This window comes from Antedon bifida, chromosome 5, assembly GCF_963402885.1.
Source record: "Antedon bifida chromosome 5, ecAntBifi1.1, whole genome shotgun sequence".
Lineage (NCBI taxonomy): Eukaryota > Metazoa > Echinodermata > Crinoidea > Comatulida > Antedonidae > Antedon > Antedon bifida.
In genome coordinates this window covers 17,678,583-17,702,632 of record NC_136230.1, presented here as the reverse complement: position 1 = coordinate 17,702,632, position 24,050 = coordinate 17,678,583, and the positions used below count along the sequence as shown (strand labels likewise).

Sequence of the window (24,050 nt, the reverse complement as noted above, 5' to 3'; positions counted from 1 at the left end):
GTCATCCGCTTTCTTTGCTTTACCGTTTCTATTGTTTTAAAATTGTTTATTGTTGCGATTGCGCCCGCGTTACTCAACGCAGCCATTGTTTCTATTGTGTTTTTCTTGTTCTTTCATTAATATCTAACCAACAAAGACATTTTTAAAATGGTGTGCCTTTGATTTCTACGGCATTCAACTATTAAAGTCAACTGAATTATCTGAAAAGCTACCATTCGACTATTATCCGAACTACGAGTAACCTAAATATGTCTTGCATGATGTTCTCCGATCTCACCGATACATTGATGATGCCTCTATCATTTCAAGAACTTGTTGTGGCGGCTCTTCTCCGTTGTCCAGATACTACCAGCGGTTCTCTAAACGTGTTGCATATTATTGATACAATTTGTCCGGAGAAGTATAAACATGAGGAATGTCAGAGAATGCGTTCGTCAGATCTTCAGTGAATCACCGTATATCGAAAAGGTTGACAGACACAGGTATGTGATTTACATTATTAACCAACTTATTCATTGCAATAACTATGTTGGCCTTTACAGGTAACGCATTATTTGTAATAACCTTTTCTTAAATAAAACTCACTGCCTGCAACTTACTTACAGTACTTATTCGGTTACAGTACTTTGTCATTTTACTTAATAATGCTCCCTACATTTGTAATTTTAACAGAAATACCATTGATTATCATCCTTATTATTTATTTACATGATCATCATTATTAATAAATAAGTTTGTTTTCTTGTTATAGGTATCGATTGACAGACGGTTGGCAATACTATCTGCCATATATCATTATAGTGAATGGAACGAAGTACCACGTAACATCCAACACTTACAACGAGTGGGTGGCATACCTGTATACGATATCACGCAATGCACCGATGGAGCTAGATCTCCAATCCATAAACCACTTGAATTGCAGCGATAGAAATGGCGAAAAACAACATTGCTTACAAACTGAAACAGAACAATTAAACGGTGTACATACTACGTCTTCATCATTGAGTGTAAAATGTCAAAGGTTTTCTATCGCCAAACTTCTTCGACAAGAACAATATGACATGTAAATAAATAAAATATCTATAATTAAATACCATTTAATACATATTGTAAATGAAATATAATTATCGTTTAACAGAAAGTAATAAAAGTATTTAAATAAGTATAAGTTCTATAATAGACTACTTTATGTTGTTTAATCTAGAGTTTGAGCCTATAATTGATATTATTCTTCGAAATAATCATGAAGCGTTCAATGCATGTTAATATTCTATACCAAAAGTTGTAAAGGAAAAATAAATATAGTTACAAACCAACAAAGTTTCTTAACAGATAATGTAACCATAAATAGTTATATATCAAGTGTTCTTAATTAACCTAACGATTATCGTGAACTGCATAGGCTATCTAATATTAATGTCGAATTGGGGGTTAGCGCGAACGCAGTCCCCCGCTACCATAAATTATACACCCGAGTTCCCCACGTTTGGGGGAATCGCAAGGGTCAACCGCAGCCGTGTGTGCAATGCCGAGGCCTCATCTTGGGAGGACATTCCTTCCTGATCAAAGTCGCTCCTGTGCCAGGTAAGTATGCTTAAACGCCATACCACGTTCTTAGCTGAGATATTGGCTTGGTATTGTTGTACAAGTGTCATTCTGGTATTTATATTCAGTTACAGTGTCATAATGTAAATGGTAATATAATCTTCTGTAACTTACAGTAACTGTAGTCTATTCTCAAACATATTTTCATATCAACTAAATTTAAATGCTAGTTGTTTGTAATAGTATTGGAAGTTTTAATTTCATACCGACAAATCATTAAAGTGTCATCCGCTTTCTTTGCTTTACCGTTTCTATTGTTTTAAAATTGTTTATTGTTGCGATTGCGCCCGCGTTACTCAACGCAGCCATTGTTTCTATTGTGTTTTTCTTGTTCTTTCATTAATATCTAACCAACAAAGACATTTTTAAAATGGTGTGCCTTTGATTTCTACGGCATTCAACTATTAAAGTCAACTGAATTATCTGAAAAGCTACCATTCGACTATTATCCGAACTACGAGTAACCTAAATATGTCTTGCATGATGTTCTCCGATCTCACCGATACATTGATGATGCCTCTATCATTTCAAGAACTTGTTGTGGCGGCTCTTCTCCGTTGTCCAGATACTACCAGCGGTTCTCTAAACGTGCTGCATATTATTGATACAATTTGTCCGGAGAAGTATAACATGAGGAATGTCAGAGAATGCGTTCGTCAGATCTTCAGTGAATCTCCGTATATCGAAAAGGTTGACAGACACAGGTATGTGATTTACATTATTAAACCAACTTATTCATTGCAATAACTATGTTGGCCTTTACAGGTAACGCATTATTTGTAATAACCTTTTCTTAAATAAAACTCACTGCCTGCAACTTACTTACAGTACTTATTCGGTTACAGTACTTTGTCATTTTACTTAATAATGCTCCCTACATTTGTAATTTTAACAGAAATACCATTGATTATCATCCTTATTATTTATTTACATGATCATCATTATTAATAAATAAGTTTGTTTTCTTGTTATAGGTATCGATTGACAGACGGTTGGCAATACTATCTGCCATATATCATTATAGTGAATGGAACGAAGTACCACGTAACATCCAACACTTACAACGAGTGGGTGGCATACCTGTATACGATATCACGCAATGCACCGATGGAGCTAGATCTCCAATCCATAAACCACTTGAATTGCAGCGATAGAAATGGCGAAAAACAACATTGCTTACAAACTGAAACAGAACAATTAAACGGTGTACATACTACGTCTTCATCATTGAGTGTAAAATGTCAAAGGTTTTCTATCGCCAAACTTCTTCGACAAGAACAATATGACATGTAAATAAATAAAATATCTATAATTAAATAGCATTTAATACATATTGTAAATGAAATATAATTATCGTTTAACAGAAAGTAATAAAAGTATTTAAATAAGTATAAGTTCTATAATAGACTACTTTATGTTGTTTAATCTAGAGTTTGAGCCTATAATTGATATTATTCTTCGAAATAATCATGAAGCGTTCAATGCATGTTAATATTCTATACCAAAAGTTGTAAAGGAAAAATAAATATAGTTACAAACCAACAAAGTTTCTTAACAGATAATGTAACCATAAATAGTTATATATCAAGTGTTCTTAATTAACCTAACGATTATCGTGAACTGTATAGGCTATCTAATATTAATGTCGAATTGGGGGTTAGCGCGAACGCAGTCCCCCGCTACCATAAATTATACACCCGAGTTCCCCACGTTTGGGGGAATCGCAAGGGTCAACCGCAGCCGTGTGTGCAATGCCGAGGCCTCATCTTGGGAGGACATTCCTTCCTGATCAAAGTCGCTCCTGTGCCAGGTAAGTATGCTTAAACGCCATACCACGTTCTTAGCTGAGATATTGGCTTGGTATTGTTGTACAAGTGTCATTCTGGTATTTATATTCAGTTACAGTGTCATAATGTAAATGGTAATATAATCTTCTGTAACTTACAGTAACTGTAGTCTATTCTCAAACATATTTTCATATCAACTAAATTTAAATGCTAGTTGTTTGTAATAGTATTGGAAGTTTTAATTTCATACCGACAAATCATTAAAGTGTCATCCGCTTTCTTTGCTTTACCGTTTCTATTGTTTTAAAATTGTTTATTGTTGCGATTGCGCCCGCGTTACTCAACGCAGCCATTGTTTCTATTGTGTTTTTCTTGTTCTTTCATTAATATCTAACCAACAAAGACATTTTTAAAATGGTGTGCCTTTGATTTCTACGGCATTCAACTATTAAAGTCAACTGAATTATCTGAAAAGCTACCATTCGACTATTATCCGAACTACGAGTAACCTAAATATGTCTTGCATGATGTTCTCCGATCTCACCGATACATTGATGATGCCTCTATCATTTCAAGAACTTGTTGTGGCGGCTCTTCTCCGTTGTCCAGATACTACCAGCGGTTCTCTAAACGTGCTGCATATTATTGATACAATTTGTCCGGAGAAGTATAAACATGAGGAATGTCAGAGAATGCGTTCGTCAGATCTTCAGTGAATCACCGTATATCGAAAAGGTTGACAGACACAGGTATGTGATTTACATTATTAACCAACTTATTCATTGCAATAACTATGTTGGCCTTTACAGGTAACGCATTATTTGTAATAACCTTTTCTTAAATAAAACTCACTGCCTGCAACTTACTTACAGTACTTATTCGGTTACAGTACTTTGTCATTTTACTTAATAATGCTCCCTACATTTGTAATTTTAACAGAAATACCATTGATTATCATCCTTATTATTTATTTACATGATCATCATTATTAATAAATAAGTTTGTTTTCTTGTTATAGGTATCGATTGACAGACGGTTGGCAATACTATCTGCCATATATCATTATAGTGAATGGAACGAAGTACCACGTAACATCCAACACTTACAACGAGTGGGTGGCATACCTGTATACGATATCACGCAATGCACCGATGGAGCTAGATCTCCAATCCATAAACCACTTGAATTGCAGCGATAGAAATGGCGAAAAACAACATTGCTTACAAACTGAAACAGAACAATTAAACGGTGTACATACTACGTCTTCATCATTGAGTGTAAAATGTCAAAGGTTTTCTATCGCCAAACTTCTTCGACAAGAACAATATGACATGTAAATAAATAAAATATCTATAATTAAATACCATTTAATACATATTGTAAATGAAATATAATTATCGTTTAACAGAAAGTAATAAAAGTATTTAAATAAGTATAAGTTCTATAATAGACTACTTTATGTTGTTTAATCTAGAGTTTGAGCCTATAATTGATATTATTCTTCGAAATAATCATGAAGCGTTCAATGCATGTTAATATTCTATACCAAAAGTTGTAAAGGAAAAATAAATATAGTTACAAACCAACAAAGTTTCTTAACAGATAATGTAACCATAAATAGTTATATATCAAGTGTTCTTAATTAACCTAACGATTATCGTGAACTGCATAGGCTATCTAATATTAATGTCGAATTGGGGGTTAGCGCGAACGCAGTCCCCCGCTACCATAAATTATACACCCGAGTTCCCCACGTTTGGGGGAATCGCAAGGGTCAACCGCAGCCGTGTGTGCAATGCCGAGGCCTCATCTTGGGAGGACATTCCTTCCTGATCAAAGTCGCTCCTGTGCCAGGTAAGTATGCTTAAACGCCATACCACGTTCTTAGCTGAGATATTGGCTTGGTATTGTTGTACAAGTGTCATTCTGGTATTTATATTCAGTTACAGTGTCATAATGTAAATGGTAATATAATCTTCTGTAACTTACAGTAACTGTAGTCTATTCTCAAACATATTTTCATATCAACTAAATTTAAATGCTAGTTGTTTGTAATAGTATTGGAAGTTTTAATTTCATACCGACAAATCATTAAAGTGTCATCCGCTTTCTTTGCTTTACCGTTTCTATTGTTTTAAAATTGTTTATTGTTGCGATTGCGCCCGCGTTACTCAACGCAGCCATTGTTTCTATTGTGTTTTTCTTGTTCTTTCATTAATATCTAACCAACAAAGACATTTTTAAAATGGTGTGCCTTTGATTTCTACGGCATTCAACTATTAAAGTCAACTGAATTATCTGAAAAGCTACCATTCGACTATTATCCGAACTACGAGTAACCTAAATATGTCTTGCATGATGTTCTCCGATCTCACCGATACATTGATGATGCCTCTATCATTTCAAGAACTTGTTGTGGCGGCTCTTCTCCGTTGTCCAGATACTACCAGCGGTTCTCTAAACGTGCTGCATATTATTGATACAATTTGTCCGGAGAAGTATAACATGAGGAATGTCAGAGAATGCGTTCGTCAGATCTTCAGTGAATCTCCGTATATCGAAAAGGTTGACAGACACAGGTATGTGATTTACATTATTAAACCAACTTATTCATTGCAATAACTATGTTGGCCTTTACAGGTAACGCATTATTTGTAATAACCTTTTCTTAAATAAAACTCACTGCCTGCAACTTACTTACAGTACTTATTCGGTTACAGTACTTTGTCATTTTACTTAATAATGCTCCCTACATTTGTAATTTTAACAGAAATACCATTGATTATCATCCTTATTATTTATTTACATGATCATCATTATTAATAAATAAGTTTGTTTTCTTGTTATAGGTATCGATTGACAGACGGTTGGCAATACTATCTGCCATATATCATTATAGTGAATGGAACGAAGTACCACGTAACATCCAACACTTACAACGAGTGGGTGGCATACCTGTATACGATATCACGCAATGCACCGATGGAGCTAGATCTCCAATCCATAAACCACTTGAATTGCAGCGATAGAAATGGCGAAAAACAACATTGCTTACAAACTGAAACAGAACAATTAAACGTTGTACATACTACGTCTTCATCATTGAGTGTAAAATGTCAAAGGTTTTCTATCGCCAAACTTCTTCGACAAGAACAATATGACATGTAAATAAATAAAATATCTATAATTAAATAGCATTTAATACATATTGTAAATGAAATATAATTATCGTTTAACAGAAAGTAATAAAAGTATTTAAATAAGTATAAGTTCTATAATAGACTACTTTATGTTGTTTAATCTAGAGTTTGAGCCTATAATTGATATTATTCTTCGAAATAATCATGAAGCGTTCAATGCATGTTAATATTCTATACCAAAAGTTGTAAAGGAAAAATAAATATAGTTACAAACCAACAAAGTTTCTTAACAGATAATGTAACCATAAATAGTTATATATCAAGTGTTCTTAATTAACCTAACGATTATCGTGAACTGCATAGGCTATCTAATATTAATGTCGAATTGGGGGTTAGCGCGAACGCAGTCCCCCGCTACCATAAATTATACACCCGAGTTCCCCACGTTTGGGGGAATCGCAAGGGTCAACCGCAGCCGTGTGTGCAATGCCGAGGCCTCATCTTGGGAGGACATTCCTTCCTGATCAAAGTCGCTCCTGTGCCAGGTAAGTATGCTTAAACGCCATACCACGTTCTTAGCTGAGATATTGGCTTGGTATTGTTGTACAAGTGTCATTCTGGTATTTATATTCAGTTACAGTGTCATAATGTAAATGGTAATATAATCTTCTGTAACTTACAGTAACTGTAGTCTATTCTCAAACATATTTTCATATCAACTAAATTTAAATGCTAGTTGTTTGTAATAGTATTGGAAGTTTTAATTTCATACCGACAAATCATTAAAGTGTCATCCGCTTTCTTTGCTTTACCGTTTCTATTGTTTTAAAATTGTTTATTGTTGCGATTGCGCCCGCGTTACTCAACGCAGCCATTGTTTCTATTGTGTTTTTCTTGTTCTTTCATTAATATCTAACCAACAAAGACATTTTTAAAATGGTGTGCCTTTGATTTCTACGGCATTCAACTATTAAAGTCAACTGAATTATCTGAAAAGCTACCATTCGACTATTATCCGAACTACGAGTAACCTAAATATGTCTTGCATGATGTTCTCCGATCTCACCGATACATTGATGATGCCTCTATCATTTCAAGAACTTGTTGTGGCGGCTCTTCTCCGTTGTCCAGATACTACCAGCGGTTCTCTAAACGTGTTGCATATTATTGATACAATTTGTCCGGAGAAGTATAACATGAGGAATGTCAGAGAATGCGTTCGTCAGATCTTCAGTGAATCACCGTATATCGAAAAGGTTGACAGACACAGGTATGTGATTTACATTATTAACCAACTTATTCATTGCAATAACTATGTTGGCCTTTACAGGTAACGCATTATTTGTAATAACCTTTTCTTAAATAAAACTCACTGCCTGCAACTTACTTACAGTACTTATTCGGTTACAGTACTTTGTCATTTTACTTAATAATGCTCCCTACATTTGTAATTTTAACAGAAATACCATTGATTATCATCCTTATTATTTATTTACATGATCATCATTATTAATAAATAAGTTTGTTTTCTTGTTATAGGTATCGATTGACAGACGGTTGGCAATACTATCTGCCATATATCATTATAGTGAATGGAACGAAGTACCACGTAACATCCAACACTTACAACGAGTGGGTGGCATACCTGTATACGATATCACGCAATGCACCGATGGAGCTAGATCTCCAATCCATAAACCACTTGAATTGCAGCGATAGAAATGGCGAAAAACAACATTGCTTACAAACTGAAACAGAACAATTAAACGGTGTACATACTACGTCTTCATCATTGAGTGTAAAATGTCAAAGGTTTTCTATCGCCAAACTTCTTCGACAAGAACAATATGACATGTAAATAAATAAAATATCTATAATTAAATAGCATTTAATACATATTGTAAATGAAATATAATTATCGTTTAACAGAAAGTAAGAAAGTAATAAAAGTATTTAAATAAGTATAAGTTCTATAATAGACTACTTTATGTTGTTTAATCTAGAGTTTGAGCCTATAATTGATATTATTCTTCGAAATAATCATGAAGCGTTCAATGCATGTTAATATTCTATACCAAAAGTTGTAAAGGAAAAATAAATATAGTTACAAACCAACAAAGTTTCTTAACAGATAATGTAACCATAAATAGTTATATATCAAGTGTTCTTAATTAACCTAACGATTATCGTGAACTGTATAGGCTATCTAATATTAATGTCGAATTGGGGGTTAGCGCGAACGCAGTCCCCCGCTACCATAAATTATACACCCGAGTTCCCCACGTTTGGGGGAATCGCAAGGGTCAACCGCAGCCGTGTGTGCAATGCCGAGGCCTCATCTTGGGAGGACATTCCTTCCTGATCAAAGTCGCTCCTGTGCCAGGTAAGTATGCTTAAACGCCATACCACGTTCTTAGCTGAGATATTGGCTTGGTATTGTTGTACAAGTGTCATTCTGGTATTTATATTCAGTTACAGTGTCATAATGTAAATGGTAATATAATCTTCTGTAACTTACAGTAACTGTAGTCTATTCTCAAACATATTTTCATATCAACTAAATTTAAATGCTAGTTGTTTGTAATAGTATTGGAAGTTTTAATTTCATACCGACAAATCATTAAAGTGTCATCCGCTTTCTTTGCTTTACCGTTTCTATTGTTTTAAAATTGTTTATTGTTGCGATTGCGCCCGCGTTACTCAACGCAGCCATTGTTTCTATTGTGTTTTTCTTGTTCTTTCATTAATATCTAACCAACAAAGACATTTTTAAAATGGTGTGCCTTTGATTTCTACGGCATTCAACTATTAAAGTCAACTGAATTATCTGAAAAGCTACCATTCGACTATTATCCGAACTACGAGTAACCTAAATATGTCTTGCATGATGTTCTCCGATCTCACCGATACATTGATGATGCCTCTATCATTTCAAGAACTTGTTGTGGCGGCTCTTCTCCGTTGTCCAGATACTACCAGCGGTTCTCTAAACGTGCTGCATATTATTGATACAATTTGTCCGGAGAAGTATAAACATGAGGAATGTCAGAGAATGCGTTCGTCAGATCTTCAGTGAATCACCGTATATCGAAAAGGTTGACAGACACAGGTATGTGATTTACATTATTAACCAACTTATTCATTGCAATAACTATGTTGGCCTTTACAGGTAACGCATTATTTGTAATAACCTTTTCTTAAATAAAACTCACTGCCTGCAACTTACTTACAGTACTTATTCGGTTACAGTACTTTGTCATTTTACTTAATAATGCTCCCTACATTTGTAATTTTAACAGAAATACCATTGATTATCATCCTTATTATTTATTTACATGATCATCATTATTAATAAATAAGTTTGTTTTCTTGTTATAGGTATCGATTGACAGACGGTTGGCAATACTATCTGCCATATATCATTATAGTGAATGGAACGAAGTACCACGTAACATCCAACACTTACAACGAGTGGGTGGCATACCTGTATACGATATCACGCAATGCACCGATGGAGCTAGATCTCCAATCCATAAACCACTTGAATTGCAGCGATAGAAATGGCGAAAAACAACATTGCTTACAAACTGAAACAGAACAATTAAACGGTGTACATACTACGTCTTCATCATTGAGTGTAAAATGTCAAAGGTTTTCTATCGCCAAACTTCTTCGACAAGAACAATATGACATGTAAATAAATAAAATATCTATAATTAAATACCATTTAATACATATTGTAAATGAAATATAATTATCGTTTAACAGAAAGTAATAAAAGTATTTAAATAAGTATAAGTTCTATAATAGACTACTTTATGTTGTTTAATCTAGAGTTTGAGCCTATAATTGATATTATTCTTCGAAATAATCATGAAGCGTTCAATGCATGTTAATATTCTATACCAAAAGTTGTAAAGGAAAAATAAATATAGTTACAAACCAACAAAGTTTCTTAACAGATAATGTAACCATAAATAGTTATATATCAAGTGTTCTTAATTAACCTAACGATTATCGTGAACTGCATAGGCTATCTAATATTAATGTCGAATTGGGGGTTAGCGCGAACGCAGTCCCCCGCTACCATAAATTATACACCCGAGTTCCCCACGTTTGGGGGAATCGCAAGGGTCAACCGCAGCCGTGTGTGCAATGCCGAGGCCTCATCTTGGGAGGACATTCCTTCCTGATCAAAGTCGCTCCTGTGCCAGGTAAGTATGCTTAAACGCCATACCACGTTCTTAGCTGAGATATTGGCTTGGTATTGTTGTACAAGTGTCATTCTGGTATTTATATTCAGTTACAGTGTCATAATGTAAATGGTAATATAATCTTCTGTAACTTACAGTAACTGTAGTCTATTCTCAAACATATTTTCATATCAACTAAATTTAAATGCTAGTTGTTTGTAATAGTATTGGAAGTTTTAATTTCATACCGACAAATCATTAAAGTGTCATCCGCTTTCTTTGCTTTACCGTTTCTATTGTTTTAAAATTGTTTATTGTTGCGATTGCGCCCGCGTTACTCAACGCAGCCATTGTTTCTATTGTGTTTTTCTTGTTCTTTCATTAATATCTAACCAACAAAGACATTTTTAAAATGGTGTGCCTTTGATTTCTACGGCATTCAACTATTAAAGTCAACTGAATTATCTGAAAAGCTACCATTCGACTATTATCCGAACTACGAGTAACCTAAATATGTCTTGCATGATGTTCTCCGATCTCACCGATACATTGATGATGCCTCTATCATTTCAAGAACTTGTTGTGGCGGCTCTTCTCCGTTGTCCAGATACTACCAGCGGTTCTCTAAACGTGCTGCATATTATTGATACAATTTGTCCGGAGAAGTATAACATGAGGAATGTCAGAGAATGCGTTCGTCAGATCTTCAGTGAATAACCGTATATCGAAAAGGTTGACAGACACAGGTATGTGATTTACATTATTAACCAACTTATTCATTGCAATAACTATGTTGGCCTTTACAGGTAACGCATTATTTGTAATAACCTTTTCTTAAATAAAACTCACTGCCTGCAACTTACTTACAGTACTTATTCGGTTACAGTACTTTGTCATTTTACTTAATAATGCTCCCTACATTTGTAATTTTAACAGAAATACCATTGATTATCATCCTTATTATTTATTTACATGATCATCATTATTAATAAATAAGTTTGTTTTCTTGTTATAGGTATCGATTGACAGACGGTTGGCAATACTATCTGCCATATATCATTATAGTGAATGGAACGAAGTACCACGTAACATCCAACACTTACAACGAGTGGGTGGCATACCTGTATACGATATCACGCAATGCACCGATGGAGCTAGATCTCCAATCCATAAACCACTTGAATTGCAGCGATAGAAATGGCGAAAAACAACATTGCTTACAAACTGAAACAGAACAATTAAACGGTGTACATACTACGTCTTCATCATTGAGTGTAAAATGTCAAAGGTTTTCTATCGCCAAACTTCTTCGACAAGAACAATATGACATGTAAATAAATAAAATATCTATAATTAAATACCATTTAATACATATTGTAAATGAAATATAATTATCGTTTAACAGAAAGTAATAAAAGTATTTAAATAAGTATAAGTTCTATAATAGACTACTTTATGTTGTTTAATCTAGAGTTTGAGCCTATAATTGATATTATTCTTCGAAATAATCATGAAGCGTTCAATGCATGTTAATATTCTATACCAAAAGTTGTAAAGGAAAAATAAATATAGTTACAAACCAACAAAGTTTCTTAACAGATAATGTAACCATAAATAGTTATATATCAAGTGTTCTTAATTAACCTAACGATTATCGTGAACTGCATAGGCTATCTAATATTAATGTCGAATTGGGGGTTAGCGCGAACGCAGTCCCCCGCTACCATAAATTATACACCCGAGTTCCCCACGTTTGGGGGAATCGCAAGGGTCAACCGCAGCCGTGTGTGCAATGCCGAGGCCTCATCTTGGGAGGACATTCCTTCCTGATCAAAGTCGCTCCTGTGCCAGGTAAGTATGCTTAAACGCCATACCACGTTCTTAGCTGAGATATTGGCTTGGTATTGTTGTACAAGTGTCATTCTGGTATTTATATTCAGTTACAGTGTCATAATGTAAATGGTAATATAATCTTCTGTAACTTACAGTAACTGTAGTCTATTCTCAAACATATTTTCATATCAACTAAATTTAAATGCTAGTTGTTTGTAATAGTATTGGAAGTTTTAATTTCATACCGACAAATCATTAAAGTGTCATCCGCTTTCTTTGCTTTACCGTTTCTATTGTTTTAAAATTGTTTATTGTTGCGATTGCGCCCGCGTTACTCAACGCAGCCATTGTTTCTATTGTGTTTTTCTTGTTCTTTCATTAATATCTAACCAACAAAGACATTTTTAAAATGGTGTGCCTTTGATTTCTACGGCATTCAACTATTAAAGTCAACTGAATTATCTGAAAAGCTACCATTCGACTATTATCCGAACTACGAGTAACCTAAATATGTCTTGCATGATGTTCTCCGATCTCACCGATACATTGATGATGCCTCTATCATTTCAAGAACTTGTTGTGGCGGCTCTTCTCCGTTGTCCAGATACTACCAGCGGTTCTCTAAACGTGCTGCATATTATTGATACAATTTGTCCGGAGAAGTATAACATGAGGAATGTCAGAGAATGCGTTCGTCAGATCTTCAGTGAATAACCGTATATCGAAAAGGTTGACAGACACAGGTATGTGATTTACATTATTAACCAACTTATTCATTGCAATAACTATGTTGGCCTTTACAGGTAACGCATTATTTGTAATAACCTTTTCTTAAATAAAACTCACTGCCTGCAACTTACTTACAGTACTTATTCGGTTACAGTACTTTGTCATTTTACTTAATAATGCTCCCTACATTTGTAATTTTAACAGAAATACCATTGATTATCATCCTTATTATTTATTTACATGATCATCATTATTAATAAATAAGTTTGTTTTCTTGTTATAGGTATCGATTGACAGACGGTTGGCAATACTATCTGCCATATATCATTATAGTGAATGGAACGAAGTACCACGTAACATCCAACACTTACAACGAGTGGGTGGCATACCTGTATACGATATCACGCAATGCACCGATGGAGCTAGATCTCCAATCCATAAACCACTTGAATTGCAGCGATAGAAATGGCGAAAAACAACATTGCTTACAAACTGAAACAGAACAATTAAACGGTGTACATACTACGTCTTCATCATTGAGTGTAAAATGTCAAAGGTTTTCTATCGCCAAACTTCTTCGACAAGAACAATATGACATGTAAATAAATAAAATATCTATAATTAAATAGCATTTAATACATATTGTAAATGAAATATAATTATCGTTTAACAGAAAGTAATAAAAGTATTTAAATAAGTATAAGTTCTATAATAGACTACTTTATGTTGTTTAATCTAGAGTTTGAGCCTATAATTGATATTATTCTTCGAAATAATCATGAAGCGTTCAATGCATGTTAATATTCTATACCAACAGTTGTAAAGGAAAAATAAATATAGTTACAAACCAACAAAGTTTCTTAACAGATAATGTAACCATAAATAGTTATATATCAAGTGTTCTTAATTAACCTAACGATTATCGTGAACTGCATAGGCTATCTAATATTAATGTCGAATTGGGGGTTAGCGCGAACGCAGTCCCCCGCTACCATAAATTATACACCCGAGTTCCCCACGTTTGGGGGAATCGCAAGGGTCAACCGCAGCCGTGTGTGCAATGCCGAGGCCTCATCTCGGGAGGACATTCCTTCCTGATCAAAGTCGCTCCTGTGCCAGGTAAGTATGCTTAAACGCCATACCACGTTCTTAGCTGAGATATTGGCTTGGTATTGTTGTACAAGTGTCATTCTGGTATTTATATTCAGTTACAGTGTCATAATGTAAATGGTAATATAATCTTCTGTAACTTACAGTAACTGTAGTCTATTCTCAAACATATTTTCATATCAACTAAATTTAAATGCTAGTTGTTTGTAATAGTATTGGAAGTTTTAATTTCATACCGACAAATCATTAAAGTGTCATCCGCTTTCTTTGCTTTACCGTTTCTATTGTTTTAAAATTGTTTATTGTTGCGATTGCGCCCGCGTTACTCAACGCAGCCATTGTTTCTATTGTGTTTTTCTTGTTCTTTCATTAATATCTAACCAACAAAGACATTTTTAAAATGGTGTGCCTTTGATTTCTACGGCATTCAACTATTAAAGTCAACTGAATTATCTGAAAAGCTACCATTCGACTATTATCCGAACTACGAGTAACCTAAATATGTCTTGCATGATGTTCTCCGATCTCACCGATACATTGATGATGCCTCTATCATTTCAAGAACTTGTTGTGGCGGCTCTTCTCCGTTGTCCAGATACTACCAGCGGTTCTCTAAACGTGCTGCATATTATTGATACAATTTGTCCGGAGAAGTATAACATGAGGAATGTCAGAGAATGCGTTCGTCAGATCTTCAGTGAATCTCCGTATATCGAAAAGGTTGACAGACACAGGTATGTGATTTACATTATTAAACCAACTTATTCATTGCAATAACTATGTTGGCCTTTACAGGTAACGCATTATTTGTAATAACCTTTTCTTAAATAAAACTCACTGCCTGCAACTTACTTACAGTACTTATTCGGTTACAGTACTTTGTCATTTTACTTAATAATGCTCCCTACATTTGTAATTTTAACAGAAATACCATTGATTATCATCCTTATTATTTATTTACATGATCATCATTATTAATAAATAAGTTTGTTTTCTTGTTATAGGTATCGATTGACAGACGGTTGGCAATACTATCTGCCATATATCATTATAGTGAATGGAACGAAGTACCACGTAACATCCAACACTTACAACGAGTGGGTGGCATACCTGTATACGATATCACGCAATGCACCGATGGAGCTAGATCTCCAATCCATAAACCACTTGAATTGCAGCGATAGAAATGGCGAAAAACAACATTGCTTACAATCTGAAACAGAACAATTAAACGGTGTACATACTACGTCTTCATCATTGAGTGTAAAATGTCAAAGGTTTTCTATCGCCAAACTTCTTCGACAAGAACAATATGACATGTAAATAAATAAAATATCTATAATTAAATAGCATTTAATACATATTGTAAATGAAATATAATTATCGTTTAACAGAAAGTAATAAAAGTATTTAAATAAGTATAAGTTCTATAATAGACTACTTTATGTTGTTTAATCTAGAGTTTGAGCCTATAATTGATATTATTCTTCGAAATAATCATGAAGCGTTCAATGCATGTTAATATTCTATACCAACAGTTGTAAAGGAAAAATAAATATAGTTACAAACCAACAAAGTTTCTTAACAGATAATGTAACCATAAATAGTTATATATCAAGTGTTCTTAATTAACCTAACGATTATCGTGAACTGCATAGGCTATCTAATATTAATGTCGAATTGGGGGTTAGCGCGAACGCAGTCCCCCGCTACCATAAATTATACACCCGAGTTCCCCACGTTTGGGGGAATCGCAAGGGTCAACCGCAGCCGTGTGTGCAATGCCGAGGCCTCATCTTGGGAGGACATTCCTTCCTGATCAAAGTCGCTCCTGTGCCAGGTAAGTATGCTTAAACGCCATACCACGTTCTTAGCTGAGATATTGGCTTGGTATTGTTGTACAAGTGTCATTCTGGTATTTATATTCAGTTACAGTGTCATAATGTAAATGGTAATATAATCTTCTGTAACTTACAGTAACTGTAGTCTATTCTCAAACATATTTTCATATCAACTAAATTTAAATGCTAGTTGTTTGTAATAGTATTGGAAGTTTTAATTTCATACCGACAAATCATTAAAGTGTCATCCGCTTTCTTTGCTTTACCGTTTCTATTGTTTTAAAATTGTTTATTGTTGCGATTGCGCCCGCGTTACTCAACGCAGCCATTGTTTCTATTGTGTTTTTCTTGTTCTTTCATTAATATCTAACCAACAAAGACATTTTTAAAATGGTGTGCCTTTGATTTCTACGGCATTCAACTATTAAAGTCAACTGAATTATCTGAAAAGCTACCATTCGACTATTATCCGAACTACGAGTAACCTAAATATGTCTTGCATGATGTTCTCCGATCTCACCGATACATTGATGATGCCTCTATCATTTCAAGAACTTGTTGTGGCGGCTCTTCTCCGTTGTCCAGATACTACCAGCGGTTCTCTAAACGTGCTGCATATTATTGATACAATTTGTCCGGAGAAGTATAACATGAGGAATGTCAGAGAATGCGTTCGTCAGATCTTCAGTGAATCTCCGTATATCGAAAAGGTTGACAGACACAGGTATGTGATTTACATTATTAAACCAACTTATTCATTGCAATAACTATGTTGGCCTTTACAGGTAACGCATTATTTGTAATAACCTTTTCTTAAATAAAACTCACTGCCTGCAACTTACTTACAGTACTTATTCGGTTACAGTACTTTGTCATTTTACTTAATAATGCTCCCTACATTTGTAATTTTAACAGAAATACCATTGATTATCATCCTTATTATTTATTTACATGATCATCATTATTAATAAATAAGTTTGTTTTCTTGTTATAGGTATCGATTGACAGACGGTTGGCAATACTATCTGCCATATATCATTATAGTGAATGGAACGAAGTACCACGTAACATCCAACACTTACAACGAGTGGGTGGCATACCTGTATACGATATCACGCAATGCACCGATGGAGCTAGATCTCCAATCCATAAACCACTTGAATTGCAGCGATAGAAATGGCGAAAAACAACATTGCTTACAAACTGAAACAGAACAATTAAACGGTGTACATACTACGTCTTCATCATTGAGTGTAAAATGTCAAAGGTTTTCTATCGCCAAACTTCTTCGACAAGAACAATATGACATGTAAATAAATAAAATATCTATAATTAAATAGCATTTAATACATATTGTAAATGAAATATAATTATCGTTTAACAGAAAGTAATAAAAGTATTTAAATAAGTATAAGTTCTATAATAGACTACTTTATGTTGTTTAATCTAGAGTTTGAGCCTATAATTGATATTATTCTTCGAAATAATCATGAAGCGTTCAATGCATGTTAATATTCTATACCAACAGTTGTAAAGGAAAAATAAATATAGTTACAAACCAACAAAGTTTCTTAACAGATAATGTAACCATAAATAGTTATATATCAAGTGTTCTTAATTAACCTAACGATTATCGTGAACTGCATAGGCTATCTAATATTAATGTCGAATTGGGGGTTAGCGCGAACGCAGTCCCCCGCTACCATAAATTATACACCCGAGTTCCCCACGTTTGGGGGAATCGCAAGGGTCAACCGCAGCCGTGTGTGCAATGCCGAGGCCTCATCTTGGGAGGACATTCCTTCCTGATCAAAGTCGCTCCTGTGCCAGGTAAGTATGCTTAAACGCCATACCACGTTCTTAGCTGAGATATTGGCTTGGTATTGTTGTACAAGTGTCATTCTGGTATTTATATTCAGTTACAGTGTCATAATGTAAATGGTAATATAATCTTCTGTAACTTACAGTAACTGTAGTCTATTCTCAAACATATTTTCATATCAACTAAATTTAAATGCTAGTTGTTTGTAATAGTATTGGAAGTTTTAATTTCATACCGACAAATCATTAAAGTGTCATCCGCTTTCTTTGCTTTACCGTTTCTATTGTTTTAAAATTGTTTATTGTTGCGATTGCGCCCGCGTTACTCAACGCAGCCATTGTTTCTATTGTGTTTTTCTTGTTCTTTCATTAATATCTAACCAACAAAGACATTTTTAAAATGGTGTGCCTTTGATTTTTACGGCATTCAACTATTAAAGTCAACTGAATTATCTGAAAAGCTACCATTCGACTATTATCCGAACTACGAGTAACCTAAATATGTCTTGCATGATGTTCTCCGATCTCACCGATACATTGATGATGCCTCTATCATTTCAAGAACTTGTTGTGGCGGCTCTTCTCCGTTGTCCAGATACTACCAGCGGTTCTCTAAACGTGCTGCATATTATTGATACAATTTGTCCGGAGAAGTATAACATGAGGAATGTCAGAGAATGCGTTCGTCAGATCTTCAGTGAATCACCGTATATCGAAAAGGTTGACAGACACAGGTATGTGATTTACATTATTAACCAACTTATTCATTGCAATAACTATGTTGGCCTTTACAGGTAACGCATTATTTGTAATAACCTTTTCTTAAATAAAACTCACTGCCTGCAACTTACTTACAGTACTTATTCGGTTACAGTACTTTGTCATTTTACTTAATAATGCTCCCTACATTTGTAATTTTAACAGAAATACCATTGATTATCATCCTTATTATTTATTTACATGATCATCATTATTAATAAATAAGTTTGTTTTCTTGTTATAGGTATCGATTGACAGACGGTTGGCAATACTATCTGCCATATATCATTATAGTGAATGGAACGAAGTACCACGTAACATCCAACACTTACAACGAGTGGGTGGCATACCTGTATACGATATCACGCAATGCACCGATGGAGCTAGATCTCCAATCCATAAACCACTTGAATTGCAGCGATAGAAATGGCGAAAAACAACATTGCTTACAAACTGAAACAGAACAATTAAACGGTGTACATACTACGTCTTCATCATTGAGTGTAAAATGTCAAAGGTTTTCTATCGCCAAACTTCTTCGACAAGAACAATATGACATGTAAATAAATAAAATATCTATAATTAAATAGCATTTAATACATATTGTAAATGAAATATAATTATCGTTTAACAGAAAGTAATAAAAGTATTTAAATAAGTATAAGTTCTATAATAGACTACTTTATGTTGTTTAATCTAGAGTTTGAGCCTATAATTGATATTATTCTTCGAAATAATCATGAAGCGTTCAATGCATGTTAATATTCTATACCAACAGTTGTAAAGGAAAAATAAATATAGTTACAAACCAACAAAGTTTCTTAACAGATAATGTAACCATAAATAGTTATATATCAAGTGTTCTTAATTAACCTAACGATTATCGTGAACTGCATAGGCTATCTAATATTAATGTCGAATTGGGGGTTAGCGCGAACGCAGTCCCCCGCTACCATAAATTATACACCCGAGTTCCCCACGTTTGGGGGAATCGCAAGGGTCAACCGCAGCCGTGTGTGCAATGCCGAGGCCTCATCTTGGGAGGACATTCCTTCCTGATCAAAGTCGCTCCTGTGCCAGGTAAGTATGCTTAAACGCCATACCACGTTCTTAGCTGAGATATTGGCTTGGTATTGTTGTACAAGTGTCATTCTGGTATTTATATTCAGTTACAGTGTCATAATGTAAATGGTAATATAATCTTCTGTAACTTACAGTAACTGTAGTCTATTCTCAAACATATTTTCATATCAACTAAATTTAAATGCTAGTTGTTTGTAATAGTATTGGAAGTTTTAATTTCATACCGACAAATCATTAAAGTGTCATCCGCTTTCTTTGCTTTACCGTTTCTATTGTTTTAAAATTGTTTATTGTTGCGATTGCGCCCGCGTTACTCAACGCAGCCATTGTTTCTATTGTGTTTTTCTTGTTCTTTCATTAATATCTAACCAACAAAGACATTTTTAAAATGGTGTGCCTTTGATTTTTACGGCATTCAACTATTAAAGTCAACTGAATTATCTGAAAAGCTACCATTCGACTATTATCCGAACTACGAGTAACCTAAATATGTCTTGCATGATGTTCTCCGATCTCACCGATACATTGATGATGCCTCTATCATTTCAAGAACTTGTTGTGGCGGCTCTTCTCCGTTGTCCAGATACTACCAGCGGTTCTCTAAACGTGCTGCATATTATTGATACAATTTGTCCGGAGAAGTATAACATGAGGAATGTCAGAGAATGCGTTCGTCAGATCTTCAGTGAATCTCCGTATATCGAAAAGGTTGACAGACACAGGTATGTGATTTACATTATTAAACCAACTTATTCATTGCAATAACTATGTTGGCCTTTACAGGTAACGCATTATTTGTAATAACCTTTTCTTAAATAAAACTCACTGCCTGCAACTTACTTACAGTACTTATTCGGTTACAGTACTTTGTCATTTTACTTAATAATGCTCCCTACATTTGTAATTTTAACAGAAATACCATTGATTATCATCCTTATTATTTATTTACATGATCATCATTATTAATAAATAAGTTTGTTTTCTTGTTATAGGTATCGATTGACAGACGGTTGGCAATACTATCTGCCATATATCATTATAGTGAATGGAACGAAGTACCACGTAACATCCAACACTTACAACGAGTGGGTGGCATACCTGTATACGATATCACGCAATGCACCGATGGAGCTAGATCTCCAATCCATAAACCACTTGAATTGCAGCGATAGAAATGGCGAAAAACAACATTGCTTACAAACTGAAACAGAACAATTAAACGGTGTACATACTACGTCTTCATCATTGAGTGTAAAATGTCAAAGGTTTTCTATCGCCAAACTTCTTCGACAAGAACAATATGACATGTAAATAAATAAAATATCTATAATTAAATAGCATTTAATACATATTGTAAATGAAATATAATAATAAAAGTATTTAAATAAGTATAAGTTCTATAATAGACTACTTTATGTTGTTTAATCTAGAGTTTGAGCCTATAATTGATATTATTCTTCGAAATAATCATGAAGCGTTCAATGCATGTTAATATTCTATACCAACAGTTGTAAAGGAAAAATAAATATAGTTACAAACCAACAAAGTTTCTTAACAGATAATGTAACCATAAATAGTTATATATCAAGTGTTCTTAATTAACCTAACGATTATCGTGAACTGCATAGGCTATCTAATATTAATGTCGAATTGGGGGTTAGCGCGAACGCAGTCCCCCGCTACCATAAATTATACACCCGAGTTCCCCACGTTTGGGGGAATCGCAAGGGTCAACCGCAGCCGTGTGTGCAATGCCGAGGCCTCATCTTGGAAGGACATTCCTTCCTGATCAAAGTCGCTCCTGTGCCAGGTAAGTATGCTTAAACGCCATACCACGTTCTTAGCTGAGATATTGGCTTGGTATTGTTGTACAAGTGTCATTCTGGTATTTATATTCAGTTACAGTGTCATAATGTAAATGGTAATATAATCTTCTGTAACTTACAGTAACTGTAGTCTATTCTCAAACATATTTTCATATCAACTAAATTTAAATGCTAGTTGTTTGTAATAGTATTGGAAGTTTTAATTTCATACCGACAAATCATTAAAGTGTCATCCGCTTTCTTTGCTTTACCGTTTCTATTGTTTTAAAATTGTTTATTGTTGCGATTGCGCCCGCGTTACTCAACGCAGCCATTGTTTCTATTGTGTTTTTCTTGTTCTTTCATTAATATCTAACCAACAAAGACATTTTTAAAATGGTGTGCCTTTGATTTCTACGGCATTCAACTATTAAAGTCAACTGAATTATCTGAAAAGCTACCATTCGACTATTATCCGAACTACGAGTAACCTAAATATGTCTTGCATGATGTTCTCCGATCTCACCGATACATTGATGATGCCTCTATCATTTCAAGAACTTGTTGTGGCGGCTCTTCTCCGTTGTCCAGATACTACCAGCGGTTCTCTAAACGTGCTGCATATTATTGATACAATTTGTCCGGAGAAGTATAACATGAGGAATGTCAGAGAATGCGTTCGTCAGATCTTCAGTGAATCACCGTATATCGAAAAGGTTGACAGACACAGGTATGTGATTTACATTATTAACCAACTTATTCATTGCAATAACTATGTTGGCCTTTACAGGTAACGCATTATTTGTAATAACCTTTTCTTAAATAAAACTCACTGCCTGCAACTTACTTACAGTACTTATTCGGTTACAGTACTTTGTCATTTTACTTAATAATGCTCCCTACATTTGTAATTTTAACAGAAATACCATTGATTATCATCCTTATTATTTATTTACATGATCATCATTATTAATAAATAAGTTTGTTTTCTTGTTATAGGTATCGATTGACAGACGGTTGGCAATACTATCTGCCATATATCATTATAGTGAATGGAACGAAGTACCACGTAACATCCAACACTTACAACGAGTGGGTGGCATACCTGTATACGATATCACGCAATGCACCGATGGAGCTAGATCTCCAATCCATAAACCACTTGAATTGCAGCGATAGAAATGGCGAAAAACAACATTGCTTACAAACTGAAACAGAACAATTAAACGGTGTACATACTACGTCTTCATCATTGAGTGTAAAATGTCAAAGGTTTTCTATCGCCAAACTTCTTCGACAAGAACAATATGACATGTAAATAAATAAAATATCTATAATTAAATAGCATTTAATACATATTGTAAATGAAATATAATTATCGTTTAACAGAAAGTAATAAAAGTATTTAAATAAGTATAAGTTCTATAATAGACTACTTTATGTTGTTTAATCTAGAGTTTGAGCCTATAATTGATATTATTCTTCGAAATAATCATGAAGCGTTCAATGCATGTTAATATTCTATACCAACAGTTGTAAAGGAAAAATAAATATAGTTACAAACCAACAAAGTTTCTTAACAGATAATGTAACCATAAATAGTTATATATCAAGTGTTCTTAATTAACCTAACGATTATCGTGAACTGCATAGGCTATCTAATATTAATGTCGAATTGGGGGTTAGCGCGAACGCAGTCCCCCGCTACCATAAATTATACACCCGAGTTCCCCACGTTTGGGGGAATCGCAAGGGTCAACCGCAGCCGTGTGTGCAATGCCGAGGCCTCATCTTGGGAGGACATTCCTTCCTGATCAAAGTCGCTCCTGTGCCAGGTAAGTATGCTTAAACGCCATACCACGTTCTTAGCTGAGATATTGGCTTGGTATTGTTGTACAAGTGTCATTCTGGTATTTATATTCAGTTACAGTGTCATAATGTAAATGGTAATATAATCTTCTGTAACTTACAGTAACTGTAGTCTATTCTCAAACATATTTTCATATCAACTAAATTTAAATGCTAGTTGTTTGTAATAGTATTGGAAGTTTTAATTTCATACCGACAAATCATTAAAGTGTCATCCGCTTTCTTTGCTTTACCGTTTCTATTGTTTTAAAATTGTTTATTGTTGCGATTGCGCCCGCGTTACTCAACGCAGCCATTGTTTCTATTGTGTTTTTCTTGTTCTTTCATTAATATCTAACCAACAAAGACATTTTTAAAATGGTGTGCCTTTGATTTTTACGGCATTCAACTATTAAAGTCAACTGAATTATCTGAAAAGCTACCATTCGACTATTATCCGAACTACGAGTAACCTAAATATGTCTTGCATGAT

At 34.3% G+C, this 24,050-nt stretch overlaps 13 non-coding genes across 13 annotated transcripts; all 13 read right to left on the bottom strand.

Annotated features, from left to right (window-relative positions):
• Positions 1-1,428: 1,428 nt before the first annotated feature.
• On the bottom strand, positions 1,429-1,595 carry LOC144843901 (U1 spliceosomal RNA). Its single transcript, XR_013612338.1, has one exon. It is a non-coding gene; the product is annotated as a U1 spliceosomal RNA (small nuclear RNA).
• A 1,664-nt stretch (positions 1,596-3,259) lies between these two features.
• Positions 3,260-3,426, bottom strand: LOC144843900 (U1 spliceosomal RNA). Its single transcript, XR_013612337.1, has one exon. It is a non-coding gene; the product is annotated as a U1 spliceosomal RNA (small nuclear RNA).
• A 1,664-nt stretch (positions 3,427-5,090) lies between these two features.
• LOC144843899 (U1 spliceosomal RNA) lies at positions 5,091-5,257 on the bottom strand. The gene has a single exon (XR_013612336.1). It is a non-coding gene; the product is annotated as a U1 spliceosomal RNA (small nuclear RNA).
• A 1,664-nt stretch (positions 5,258-6,921) lies between these two features.
• LOC144843898 (U1 spliceosomal RNA) lies at positions 6,922-7,088 on the bottom strand. The gene has a single exon (XR_013612335.1). It is a non-coding gene; the product is annotated as a U1 spliceosomal RNA (small nuclear RNA).
• Positions 7,089-8,759: 1,671 nt separating this feature from the next.
• Positions 8,760-8,926, bottom strand: LOC144843897 (U1 spliceosomal RNA). Its single transcript, XR_013612334.1, has one exon. It is a non-coding gene; the product is annotated as a U1 spliceosomal RNA (small nuclear RNA).
• A 1,664-nt stretch (positions 8,927-10,590) lies between these two features.
• Positions 10,591-10,757, bottom strand: LOC144843896 (U1 spliceosomal RNA). The gene has a single exon (XR_013612333.1). It is a non-coding gene; the product is annotated as a U1 spliceosomal RNA (small nuclear RNA).
• Positions 10,758-12,420: 1,663 nt separating this feature from the next.
• Positions 12,421-12,587, bottom strand: LOC144843895 (U1 spliceosomal RNA). Its single transcript, XR_013612332.1, has one exon. It is a non-coding gene; the product is annotated as a U1 spliceosomal RNA (small nuclear RNA).
• Positions 12,588-14,250: 1,663 nt separating this feature from the next.
• LOC144843928 (U1 spliceosomal RNA) lies at positions 14,251-14,417 on the bottom strand. Its single transcript, XR_013612363.1, has one exon. It is a non-coding gene; the product is annotated as a U1 spliceosomal RNA (small nuclear RNA).
• A 1,664-nt stretch (positions 14,418-16,081) lies between these two features.
• Positions 16,082-16,248, bottom strand: LOC144843894 (U1 spliceosomal RNA). Its single transcript, XR_013612331.1, has one exon. It is a non-coding gene; the product is annotated as a U1 spliceosomal RNA (small nuclear RNA).
• Positions 16,249-17,912: 1,664 nt separating this feature from the next.
• LOC144843893 (U1 spliceosomal RNA) lies at positions 17,913-18,079 on the bottom strand. Its single transcript, XR_013612330.1, has one exon. It is a non-coding gene; the product is annotated as a U1 spliceosomal RNA (small nuclear RNA).
• A 1,663-nt stretch (positions 18,080-19,742) lies between these two features.
• LOC144843892 (U1 spliceosomal RNA) lies at positions 19,743-19,909 on the bottom strand. The gene has a single exon (XR_013612329.1). It is a non-coding gene; the product is annotated as a U1 spliceosomal RNA (small nuclear RNA).
• Positions 19,910-21,555: 1,646 nt separating this feature from the next.
• LOC144843941 (U1 spliceosomal RNA) lies at positions 21,556-21,722 on the bottom strand. Its single transcript, XR_013612374.1, has one exon. It is a non-coding gene; the product is annotated as a U1 spliceosomal RNA (small nuclear RNA).
• A 1,663-nt stretch (positions 21,723-23,385) lies between these two features.
• LOC144843891 (U1 spliceosomal RNA) lies at positions 23,386-23,552 on the bottom strand. Its single transcript, XR_013612328.1, has one exon. It is a non-coding gene; the product is annotated as a U1 spliceosomal RNA (small nuclear RNA).
• Between the last annotated feature and the right edge of the window lie 498 nt (positions 23,553-24,050).